This window comes from Malus domestica, chromosome 11, assembly GCF_042453785.1.
Source record: "Malus domestica chromosome 11, GDT2T_hap1".
NCBI lineage: Eukaryota > Viridiplantae > Streptophyta > Magnoliopsida > Rosales > Rosaceae > Malus > Malus domestica.
The window spans coordinates 37,469,869-37,482,984 of record NC_091671.1 but is presented as its reverse complement, the minus strand read 5'-3'; positions in this window follow the sequence as shown (position 1 = coordinate 37,482,984).

The window sequence follows — 13,116 nt, the reverse complement described above, 5'->3', positions numbered from 1 at the left end:
CATCCTCTCCCCATTGCCCACCTCAAACTTGCAGCACTCTAGGAACGATTGAAGACGAGACAAAATATTTTTTCAATGGCTACGACTTGAAACACGCAGTGAAGGATTTGCATCCCACCCATTATCCTGCAACCCGTACTTTCAATACAATACTACAGTATAAAATCCTTTACGAAAACATCAAGTCAAAAAAATAGATATATAGCAACATATCGTCAAAATACATATATCATATAGCATACCATTTAAAATAGTAGTACTGAAATCAAAATTGAACATTGAAAATTTTCACCTATGCACTCATAGCTTCACGTACTCCGAAGGTAAGTGTATAATATTATTGGGTTAAGCCCAACAATAAATAAACAACTAAACATAGACGGACCTAGATGTCCACTTGCTTAACGAGTTCAACAATTAAGTTCTTAATATTACGGTCTGTAGCCCGTAATACCAACAACTCACTGTTGTCCCGATAAGCATGTAACAAATTCCCAAGGGTGCAATATTACCATCTTGCCCCTCATTGGGAAAATACATATACATCGTTTGATCAAATCATCGACCGTGTTCATGCACTACCCTCTCGGGCAACATCGTCAATATCATAAAATTTCTATCTCGTAATCTCGATTATTCAAATACTGTTCACAATACTGTTATGTCAATCATGTATTATGCATAAATCTCCACACTACGTCTCTATTGTGCCATACCCAAACCAAAACTTGTAACCATGGTTACAAGCAACTAAAATAAAGATAATTGCATGTTGTAACCATGCTAATTGTAGGACAAACAAAATGCAACACATCCACTGAGGTCAGAGTAGCTCGTTTTAGACTAATCATTAGCTTAAGGGTGAAAATGTGGTACTAAACAAAATTTAGTACTCATAACCTTAAAAAAGGCTTCCCAATACTTGGAAATAAAACTCGTGCCACAGAGAGATGCAATCGTGATATGCACACCAAGTAGTCAAACAATGTAGTTCACGATGTCTTAGCGAGCAGCTTTATATTGAATTTCCTTCTTGAATTTAGTGAAAAACTGCATCGAGAATGCTAAAAGAAAAATCAAGAATCTGAGGGTCAAAACAAGTCCAACAAATCTAGATATAAGGTACTGGGATTAATGCATAACACCTTGCTACCTTGGTAGTTTCTGGAACATTCAATCACCAACGGTTAAAATTCATTTAGCAAAGTATTTGTTGGGTGATTAAGAAATTAATGATCACAATTAAATGTCAATGTCCGAGCAACTCCTTTAGACAATTTGTCTGTTTCAAGAATAATACAATGTGTAGTAGGGTAGACATGGACCCAAGAGTGACTAGAATACCTTCCAGCACAAAGAAGTGAGTATGGAATCCCCATCAAAGTAGACGCTGATCTAAGCGACTGAGAATCTGATAATTTCAAGAATGAGGAATTTTACCAAATGGTTAAAAATGTAGTCCTTGTAGACCAACGGAAGTGGGTTGACTTATCGAGTCGACCTATAACCATTGAAACATCATCATAATCTCCACATGTACAAGATACCTCATACCGAGAGTGTATAATGATATTTCCCAACTCCATTCAGATACAGAAAGTGATTATAACCATTCAAATGATTTCTTGATGTTTTGTAAGTAACATCAAACCCATGCTCGTGGATTCCAACTAAAATGGAATAAGACAGGCTTAAATTATTTCAAGTGTACTTAATGTCTTTTTGCACAACCGGGATGATACAAGATAGTGCAGTCGTAGACGTTGATTTAATTCTTCCATTGACTTGTCTGAAGTTTAGCTTTTTCCAAAAGGATGTGTATTTGAGAAGTTTAAGATTAATAAATGTCCCAGACATGTTTCTCCACCGAGAAATACCATTTGGTTTCCAAATGAAAATGACAACCATCGACTTTAGGTCATATATGATGGTTCATTTCGAATGGTTCTAACCGTTGGAAAATATAAATGATACTTCGTCGTGTTGCCTCTACACAATCGAAACATCCAAAGAATATGTCATTGTGGATTTCCAAAATGATTATTATCCTCGAAAGGTGTAAAATGAAGGTGAAATGAGACAACAATTCAGTTGTCAGAAACTTTATTCATATTCAACATCACAACTAAACTAACTTTCCTCAGTCATAAGTGAGGGAAAAACACTATAGCTGAAAGATCGCTTAACAAATTGTCGATAAATCAATAAGATTGAAGATATCTTGAATTTCACAGCACTTTGCGATAATTTACACTTTCTTTTGCTACAAACTTTTGGAAAAAGAAAGGAATATCGTCTGCGGAGATCACGTCTCTCGAGAAAAGTACCAATCTAAACAAAACTAACATTTGAGAAATTTGGTATAAAGATGATTGTCTAGGTTTAGAGAATTTGGTCTCGTTGCTAAAGTAGATGGGAAAGTCGCTTGTAAGACTACAACGGATTCAACAAGTTATAGGAGAAAACTAGAGTTCCAAAAGTGGTCACGTAAACCATTAATTTGAAGTATGGGTTAACAGTTTTAATCGTCACCCAATTAAGTTGCTAAAATCTAGATACGATCCTAAGATTCAGTCTTTCACCTTCGCGGATAAGTTTGAGGTTTCGAAGATAAAGTGTTTAGTAAATTCGTAATTGGTAAACTTTGTAACTAAGTTCTCTTAATGATGTAGGAGTTGTTCGATAAGAAATAGGGAGAATAAATGTGGTGTTAACAAGGTGGATTGATGGTGTATTCTACTTCTTGGATTCGGTGGCATCCCAAGTAAAATTTTGAGAAATGACGCCAAAGGTATACATCCTCAAAACATACTATACTATTAACCCACTCTACGACATGAATTAAAAGGTCTTCACAGTTTTCTCGACACTCAAATCATTCTAACAGTGAGATATCATCTCTTATTTCGATTCTACTGTCTACCTGTGGAAGTGATGGAGAGATGGCTAGTCGAAGAAGTTTTGTTTACCTAGATGGTTTATAAGGTAAGAACAACCATTCGTTTACCATCCTAATACAAATCTTGAACCTAAGTTTCTTCGGCTCATGTAGTAACTATTAATCGGCCTATTTGTAATACCCTAAAATTTTAAATATATGAATATGCGAAGGAAAATAAAAAATAAATCGATTTAGGGTTATGGAAATAGAATTGGGAAATTTTAAAATTTTGTTCTGGAAATTATTATAATTTATATATTTGGATTATTGAGATTTTAAGTTATTTTTTCGAGGAATTATATTAATTTACTTGAGTTTAGTTTTAAATTAAACTAGTTACAAAGTTTGACACTTGGAAATTAATTAATTAAAATCCATAGATCTTTTGAGGTCACAATTTATATTTTTGAATAGAGCTCGATATCATGAACGCGTAGGCGCAAACTGTTCCTGAAATGGAGTTATACCGAAGAAGTTATCAACGTTTAAAGTCATGGATATATTGGTAATTTTAATTCCATTTCCAGAAATCTGGAGCAATAAGTTGTGCCACATGTGTGGTTGTGATGAAAGGAAAATAAATGATGGACGGCTAAGATTGAAAGAAAAGAATAGGAAGGAGGGAAAGGAAGAAGAAAGGAGGCGAGGGTGACCAATGGGAGAGAAAAGAAAGGAAGGAAAAGGAAAGAAAGAGGGGGTGCGGGGGATCCTTGACCCGCAAAAGGGGTGACCCGACCTGGTCGGTGTTCTTGCCATTTCCAATGGATTTTAACCCTTTTTCCGGTGATTCCCATCAAACCACCACTTGGGAAACTCTCCATCAACTTCCTTCTTCCTATTACACCCCAAAAATCATGAGATTTGACCTTAAAAATTGGGAAAAACACACGGTGGGTGCGGCGGTGATCGTTCAAAATCCACCACATTATGAAATGATGTCATTGAATTACCACTACTAGTAGACTCCCCTTGAGCCCTGGAACAAAGCCCACACATTGATTGAGGCATCAGAGTTGTTTTGGAGTCGAATCAAAGACACCCAAAAACAAGGGTTGCTGGCGGTTCATGGCCAATTTGAGGTGTTTCCCGGCCAAATTAGACTTGGCCGCAGGTATGAAACTTGCTCCATTCATTGAGATCTACAACCTTGTAAAATTTGGTAGTTTTTAGCAATAGTTACATTTTTCGATGAGTCGGGGCGGCCGATCGTCACCTGCGGCAGCGCACGGCTAGGGAGCTGACATTGTGTTTTTATGTGAATTTTGTTATTCTAATTATGCTTTTAGGGTCTATCTATTGTGGTTTGAATATTAACACAATTGTGGTATATATATTGGATTAATTGAACATATTCGGATTTGGTTTGAATTTTCAGAAATGTGAACTACAAAAGGCTTGATCTCGCTCAAGGGTATGTAGGCAGTTTAACAGAGGTTAGATGTAGCCTTAAATAATCGAGAATTAATATTTAGATGGAATTTTGATATAAGAGAAGGGAATGGTTATAAATTGGAAGTGAAATTGTATGTTTTGGTAAATGATTAATGGTTATGGATTACGTGTGATGAAGGAAATTATTTGGAGAATGATGACTAATGATAGTGAATTTAAATGTTAATTTAAAGATATGTTTTGACATTTAAGAAAATATGGATAGCTCGTAAGAATTTGAATTATTGACTTAAAGGAATGTGATTAATGGAAATAAATTAACTATGAGTGTAAGTTGGGCCTACTATAATTAACTCCTGAAAACATATATTTCGGGGGCGGGGCGTGACACTATTAGTTGCGCCACTAATTAACGCACATATGATAATTTTTTATATTGTTGGCTACCCTAAAACCGTGAATCGGCATTCTGGCATATAGGTATCACTCTCAGATACTAGTACATGTGTCCGGTATCAAAAATCATACCGTCTGAATACTGGTTGACAATCCTTGGATATCGGACAATATCGTCAATTAATAGCGCCACCATAGGCTGATTATAGGCTAGAGCCCGCTCGGATAGTTGGTTTTGGACGATTGGTAAGGAACTGGTCCGGTGAGGTGGTTTCATTACTTCTAGGGAAAATACTTAGTACTTCGGGGATTTTTACTAACCGTAGGTATAACAACTTGTACACCTGTGCCTATGCTCGTCGAAATGATACCAAAAGAAACTCGGGAAACTAGTGTTGGCTGGAACGTCCTAAGGTCGAAAAAAGTATTTTCTATTAATCTACTTTAGGACAGACTTAAATGGAAGTCGATCTTCCTCCTGAAGATTCGGAATGATCACTAGTGCGTTTGGAAAGATTAGTGTTATCAGGGATCAAAAGTGATTACCTCCCTGATGTACTTACATCAAGTGTTACCCCCTTAGCACCACCTTGTCACTAGAGACATTTCTAGAAATTTTGACAAAAGTACAATTTCCTAGGAATTCTGATAAGAGGTATATTAACGGATACTGCCAAGGGATCAAAACTATTCTTAGCTTCCATTCTCGATAGGGTTGGTAGAAATGACTAGATGGTAGTGGAATTGGTGGGTAAATCCCCCGTGATGCACAATGATCGATATAGTAGCCCTACTTCAAGGCCATCAACTTGTCACAAATCCACATATTTCCTTGGCAGGGAGGTTCGTCGTTTAAATCTAGAGGCGTCCAGCAAAATGATGTTCTAGAATGTTAATAAGTCGTCTAAGTCACTCAAAACGTAGAGAAAAAGTTAACACATTTTTCGTACTCGACGAGGTGGCAAGATTCAGAAATTAGGCTTAAGAATTGAATATGCTTACATCACGCGTGTGATGAACGCAATACTACCTAAACTTATGCTTTGATACCAAACTGATATACCTCGACCCATAATGTCCACTAAGACTCCAAATCAAGTTGTGATGGCCGACACCTGAAAAGTGACGAAGCCATAAAGTGTATTAATGTGGAAAATGTGAATAAATTTAAACCTAAAAGTGTTTAAATATAAGAGTGTGTTGGTGAGCGGGAATGAACCCATTTCACCCGCGACGTCAGAGCATAAGTAAAGTACAGTAGAGTGGATAAAGATTATACCCTCAGAGGTAGCCATCTATATTGAAATTCGCCAAGAATCCTTGTTGATACAAAAGTTCAGCAGCTAAAACCTGGAAGGGCAAAAAACAAGGGTAAATGGGCCTGAAAAATAAAGTTTTAATAAAAACCTTTTGAAAACATTATAACCCCTCGTCATAAAACATGTATAGTTTCCAGAAAATCATACTATGTATAAGTATGAAATCAAATGCATGCTAATAGTAAATCTAAAAGTATGCCTCAACACGGTATCTCATCAACAATATAAATATAATCATGTCCTCAATAATCTATACTAGCACGCAAGTCGGAGTCACCTAATGTGACTTGTGCGACTGCACCTATGGCTCATCAATCTATGCTAGCACACAAGTCGGAGTCACCTAATATGACCTGTACGACAGGCTAGGTGTAATAATATACGCTATAGTGCTACGATCACGTGAAGCTAGCACTATGTGCGGTCACCTAAGAGTCGGAGTCGCCTAATGCGACATGTACGACAGGCTAGCAGCTAACTTGGATCCAAGGCGAGCGTGCGGTGTAGGAGGTGAACAATCACTTGAAGGTTGGCCTTGGCCCGGGGCGGGAGCACTAACACCAGGGTGCAGCAATGATGAGTACTACATGAATATATGCATGCCATAATGATTCAATGATTGTAAACAATATAATAAGCTTATACGAACTTACCTGTGCATCCCGAATGATCATTTTGGCATTTCACCACAATGCAGCATTTCACATAACATAATTTAATCATGGCATGAAATGCATAAATCAATTCAAAAGCATTGTGGAAACTATAAGTCATATATATAGATACACACACACACACACACACATATACTATAAAAAGAGAAAGACTTACTCACCTGGAGTTCGTACTAAAACTCCCTAGCATGAATATCAAGGCGTCACGAACGATCGGCGCCTAGAACAATTATCAAATCACGTCTCAGAATTCTTATCGATAGAACACATAACTTACATAAAGTACATCCCCCAAGGACGTTCTAGAATGATTTGAAACCCATTGACCAAAAGTTAACTGTGGGTCAAAGGTCGGCGGTAGGGTCCATAACACTACGTAACTCGATCCAGAAAATCCACACCTTAGATTTCCAATCTGTAACTTCCAAAGATCCAAATTATGCTTCTAGAACATCATAGTAAAGTTTCATTATGATCCAATGGTTCGATCTTTGTCAATTACAAATTCAAGTGGCGGTTAACGTTTTATTTTACGAGCTTACAAATCTAATTTATGAAGGTCCATACGTCGGATTCCCTATCCGTGAGTTTCTAATATCCTCAAATATTATGTACTATAACATAGTAAAGTTTAGTGACGATCCAACGGTCGGATCATCAATTCATATAAGGATCAAGTGGCGGTCTTTATCAAAACTATGTTCAAATGATGAGATTTCATCAATCGAACTTCACATATTGAATTGGGGTATCAAATTTAGCCTAGGAAGGTTAAGGGTACCTCGGCCCACTCGTTGCTGCACACAGCGGTCGGCCTCCCCGACTCGTCGGCAAAATCAACTATTTTTAAAAATTCTCAAATTTTATAGGAATGAAGACCTCAACGAGTAGAGCAAGTTTCATACCTGTGGTCAAGTCCAATTTGGTTGGGAAAAACTTCAAATCGCTAACCATAGAATTTGGGTGTTTTTCAATTCGATCAATCTGCAACACCACCGCCCCTAAAATTGTTTAGGCTTTGTTCCTAACCTCCAGAGAAGTGTTTTGGTAGTGGTGATTGAAGGTAAGTGTTTCAAAAATGGGTGGATTGCCGCCGGGTCACCCATGAAGTCTGTGGTTCGAGTTTGGAAGGAAAAAGGATAGAGGGAAGGATCCTAGGATGATTCCAAGTGATGAGGAGTCTTAATTTATCGAAGAACACTGGAAAATGCTTCGAAACCAGTGGTGCCACCGGTTGGGTTTTAGGTATACAGGTTAAGGGGATGGAGGTCTAGGTTGGGAGCCACTCACCTCTCTCCCTTCCCTCCCTGATCTCCCCCTCGATTGGTTCTTCACTTCCCTCTCTACTCCGATTGGTCCTCCCCCTTATTTCCTGATTGGGCAGCCAATGCCCTTATCCCTTTCCTTTGCTTTGATTCCCCTCATTCCCGATACTCTCACTACCCTCAAATCTCTCAAAAAGAATTTTAAAAATAATAATATAATAATTATGAGAAATATATAAAATAATATATGGTAATTTTTACAAAAGTAATTTTTGGATTTTTAGTTCCATAAAACCTCCGTCGCAATTTTGATTTCAATTCTACTTGCATCTATGCATTTGCACCGTCGAGTACTTCTAGAGTACAGAAAAGGAATATTTTGTACGTCTCACTATACATTGGTCGACAAAAGTCAATACCCTCGCGTCTAGGGCATTCTCATAAATTCACATTTTAAAAATTTATAAAATCGTAGAACTAGGGACGGGTTGTCACATGAACGTATTGTGATAAACGTTGGAGTGTAGTGAATGGTGAAATACGAATGGCTTGATCCCTTCTTAGGGTACGTAGGCAGTCTAACGTTAAGGTTAGATGCAACCACGAAATAAAAGAAAATTAATGCATGGTTAAATCATTGATTGTGTTTTGGTCTTGCCTCAGAGGCGAGACATGATAGATAAATAGAAATGTGGTGATGTCACGCATCAATCTTGGTCGTATGTCGGGGTAGGGGTATGACAAGATATACCCTTTACAATAGACACTTTAGACTTATGAAGTATAAGAGAAAACAATAGGGTTTAAAAGATGACCTAATCGACTATGCCACAAGGTAGAAGTGACAAGTTTCCCAAGATAGGCAATGGCTTGATTTGTTGAGAACATTGGTGGTTTATTCAAAAAAAAAAAAAAAGGAGGATCAACTGGTGGTTTCGCCACAGCAGTCCACCTTGGCCACCATCGTGTGATTCACTATAGAAGTCGAACCCAGGATGTGCTATGTGAAATACAGGTTTGAAATTCATCCCTAGTTACTGGACCACTTCCTAATGGTTAGGTTTATTTTATTTTTATTTTTTTTAAATAAAAAAAACACAATAGATTAAAGAGAAGCTCCCCGAGCACACCCAGTTCTAGTACAGTTAAATAAAAGAGCTCTACAAGCAACAGACGGTAAAGAACTATCCCAAATGCTGAAAACCCACATCCATGATAGCGTCCACCGCAAAATTTGCTTCATGGAACACATGAGTCCAAGAGATACAATCAAATGACCTAGCAATATTCTTGATGTCCTCAATTATATTCATCACCCGCCAAGGAACACCACTCGTGCCCTGCATTACATCAATAAGAAGTTTTGAGTCACCCTCCACCAAGATTTTTCGAAAGTCTTTACTCCTCACAATCCAAAAGGCATCCCTAAGCGCAAGACATTCTACAACATTGATGGTAGTTTCCCCAAATGACCTTGCTCCAGCAATCATCGGTTCTCCATATTCGTTCCTTATGATAAATTCTGCAGCTGCCACTGAGTTTTTAACAGAGCCATCGAAGTTTAGTTTGAAGAAATCACCACCCGGGATGGGGGTGGTGGGGAGAGTTCCATCTAATCAACCTTTGCTGCTTCCTACTAGCAATAAGATTCTTCTTATTGGTATTAGTATAATCTTTCACTACAACAAAAATGGCCTTTGGGCACAAAATTAGGGAGACAAATTAGGTGTTTGTGTCTTTTTAAACACCAATAGGATGGAAAGTGCTCATTCCGTAATAAGCACTATGTATTGTGCCCAATGTTAAGAGAAATGGACACAATCACATTATTGGGCATAGAACCATGACTTTTGTGCCTTTAATGTCAGAAATGGAAATTTTTTATTAATTTGCAATGACACTATAAAGATAATCATGCCCTATAATTTAATATATTTAATGTAAAGGTAGATTTTTTGTGCCCTTTGTTTAAAATAATGTTTTAAACGAAATGAGAAGCACTTTACCTCAATCTTTACACCTCTCTCTCCTCGTTTCCTCCTTCCACCTTTCTCTGTGTTTCCTCGTTCAAACCATGCCTCTCTTCTCTCTCGCTCTCCTTTCCCCAATCGAATTGAGCCTCTCTTCAACCCCAGGCTCTCTCTCTCTCTCTCTCTTTCTCTCTCTCTCGCCTCTCATCTCAATTCTCAACTCCAGTTCACATCTCACGCAGAAACAGAATTTGCAAATCCTTCCCCTTCAAAGCTCACACACTCTATGAATCGTTGGGTCTCAACTTAAGTTTCAAGTCGAGTTCACATATTCTCAGACTCTGCAAATCCTTATCCTTCACACAGAATCTGCAAATCAGTCGGCCTTAACTCTCATCTTATCCCCATTTCCCCTTCAGTTCAGTGTCTGCATAATGTGATTCATTCCTCTCCATTTCATTCTAGGTAAAATGGTTAGAACTTAGAACTTGCATTGGTTAATTTAGTTAATAATTTGTGATTAATTTTAAGGTTAGGGTTAGGGTTCGTTTGAAACAAAAGGGGAACTGAGCTTTTTTCTCTTTTTGGTTATAATCAAAAGGGGATTTGATCTGGTTCAGATTCAAACAAACCCATTTTTGCCTCTTTCATCTCTGCCTTTCTCAGACTTCGCCGATGGATGCCGTTTGTTAGCTGGACAACAATAGCATCAAGGACTCCTCTTGGATCTGGGCTTTTCCTTTGTTATTTTTCTATGATTTTTTGTGTATTTTTTAACAACTTTTGTGTGTGTGTGTGTTTTTTTCCTTGTATTTCATCCTGCAGGAAACTCAACGTCTCCTCAGGGAACCTTGTAAGTGATTCACTTTTTTCTCACTAATTATTTGGAGTTTGAATTGAGATTGTGCTTAAATTTGTTTGATTTGTCTACAAGTTTGTTTTATAAAGAAAATCAAAGAAATGTGAGTTTGATAGTTGGTTTTAGGCTTTAGATGTAATATAAATATGCTAATTTTGTTGCAGTCTAATTGATGGAACTCTGCAGGAGAGTGTGAAGCCTTTCTCATCTAATTTGGATTGTATATTGTTCTACATTGGAAGACTGCATTTAATTTCTAAAGTGAATCAAGCGGTAATTGCAGGTTACAATGTGTGCACTACGGTACCATTGGGCTTGTTACAATGATGTCAAGGCCTTGTGTAAATTTTCCTTGTAGTGTGGCATTCCCTATAGCGGTATGTCTTGTTCTTGGATTTTTTATTTATCTGTGTATGTTTTTAGATGCTTTGGTATTGTCCTTACATTTATTATTTGATTACATTGGAAACATCTGTGATAATTATCTTATTTGTACATGAAACTGGAAATTATGTACCTTTTAAATTGATGCTGGGAGAGTAATAAACCCAAATGTGCATATGGGTATAAAAAAACCCTTCTGAAATTGAATCCTTTTGAGTTTTCACAAAGATATTGAAAAAGGACTCATATTTTTGGTCTTGAATGATAATGTGATATTTATCATTTATACAGCCCATTACAAAATCAAATTTGTGATTTTCATTATTCCTAAGCTACATATTGGCTGTTAAATTCTTTAGATAATTTGTTGGTGGACTACTAAAAAAAGGTATCTGGCACTCGACCCACAATGGAAGCTCACCTAAATAGTTCTCAGGTACAAATGTGTATTTACAATGTTGTAACTTATAGGTACTCTGTGGAATGAGATAAATGGAGTGAAGTTTCTTACAGCTTGCTAATGTTTATACTTGAGAAATAAAATTCCTATATAAGGTATTTCGAGCCTTACATGAAATATAAGTAAGTTTTACTCATGATATTTAGTTTTCTATCTTTTGTATTAGTATCCTAACAATGCTTAATAAACACAGTTAATAAAATGATTAAAAGTGTGTTAATATTTTGGGAAGTTTCGGAGTCTAATTTTCAAAAGAAAGAAAAAGAATGAACATTATGCATGTATGAGTTTGGATGTGTTTGGACTTTGGATCATATCCATTATGCAACATTTGATGCTTTCTTTTTTTCTCAAACTAGTGTGTTATTTGAATTATGGTCTCTCTTTTTTTCTCTCATGGCTCGTCAAATTGGAAGGATGTCGAACAGGAAAGAACGAAAGGTTTGGAGTTTGATCCACGTTTTCTTTAATAATCAAATTTACGAGAGTTGCCATTCTCTTAGGACTAAGAATTTGTTATGTTCTTTTGAATGATTACCTTTCTATGTTTCAGCCGTAATATCAAATAAGACTTAACCAATTGATGACACATGAAATTGAGATGAAAGTAAGAACTAGGTATTCATTGTCACAATCTTTTATTCTTATTTTTCATAATAGGCTTAGGTAATAAATCGATTATAAGTTCTGCCAGGTGTAAACATTGAACCATGCCAATTTATCACATTATTTTGATGCTAGTACATTATTTTAAGGTTCCAAAGCTATTTGAGCATGTCTGCATGATTTTGGATATGCAACTTATCCTAATATATGTTACTTGTTATCTGTATTGGTGATTGATGAGATTTCTGTTTTTGTGAACTGTGCTAGATTGTTAATGGCCCTGAAATTTGGGGCAAGTTCGTTGGTGAAACTGAGAAAAATGTTAGGGATCTAATTACTGATGCTGAGAATGATCAAATGGCTCACGGTAATGAAAAAAATATATGTCAATTGCACTTAGGTTGGTTTTTCAATAATTGCTAATGTCATTATGTCCTTAATTCCCTAGGAGACTAGAGTGGTTTGCATGTGATAATCTTGATGAAATGGATGCTATTTGTAAGGTATAACTATTTCTTACTCTATGTTTTATACTAAGATCCCTTATAGGCAAGAAGGGAATGTGGTTAAGTTACATTACATGAAGAACTTGGGTCCAACGACTGGAGTAGGGGAGGATAGGATTCTGAAGAAGGGCTTGGTTGTAAATATGTGGGATTTGTTGATTTTATGAAAATTTAGAATTTTTTTGTTTTGTTTCAAATTTTTTTTTCTTCTAATTGAACCTATTGGGCACGATTTGAAATTTGTGCGCATGATTGTCTGTCATCTGACATGTTGTCAGAATTAAGGCACAAATAGGCTATTATTTGTGCTTTCTCTATGAGCACAAAAGCAATATTGTGCGTTA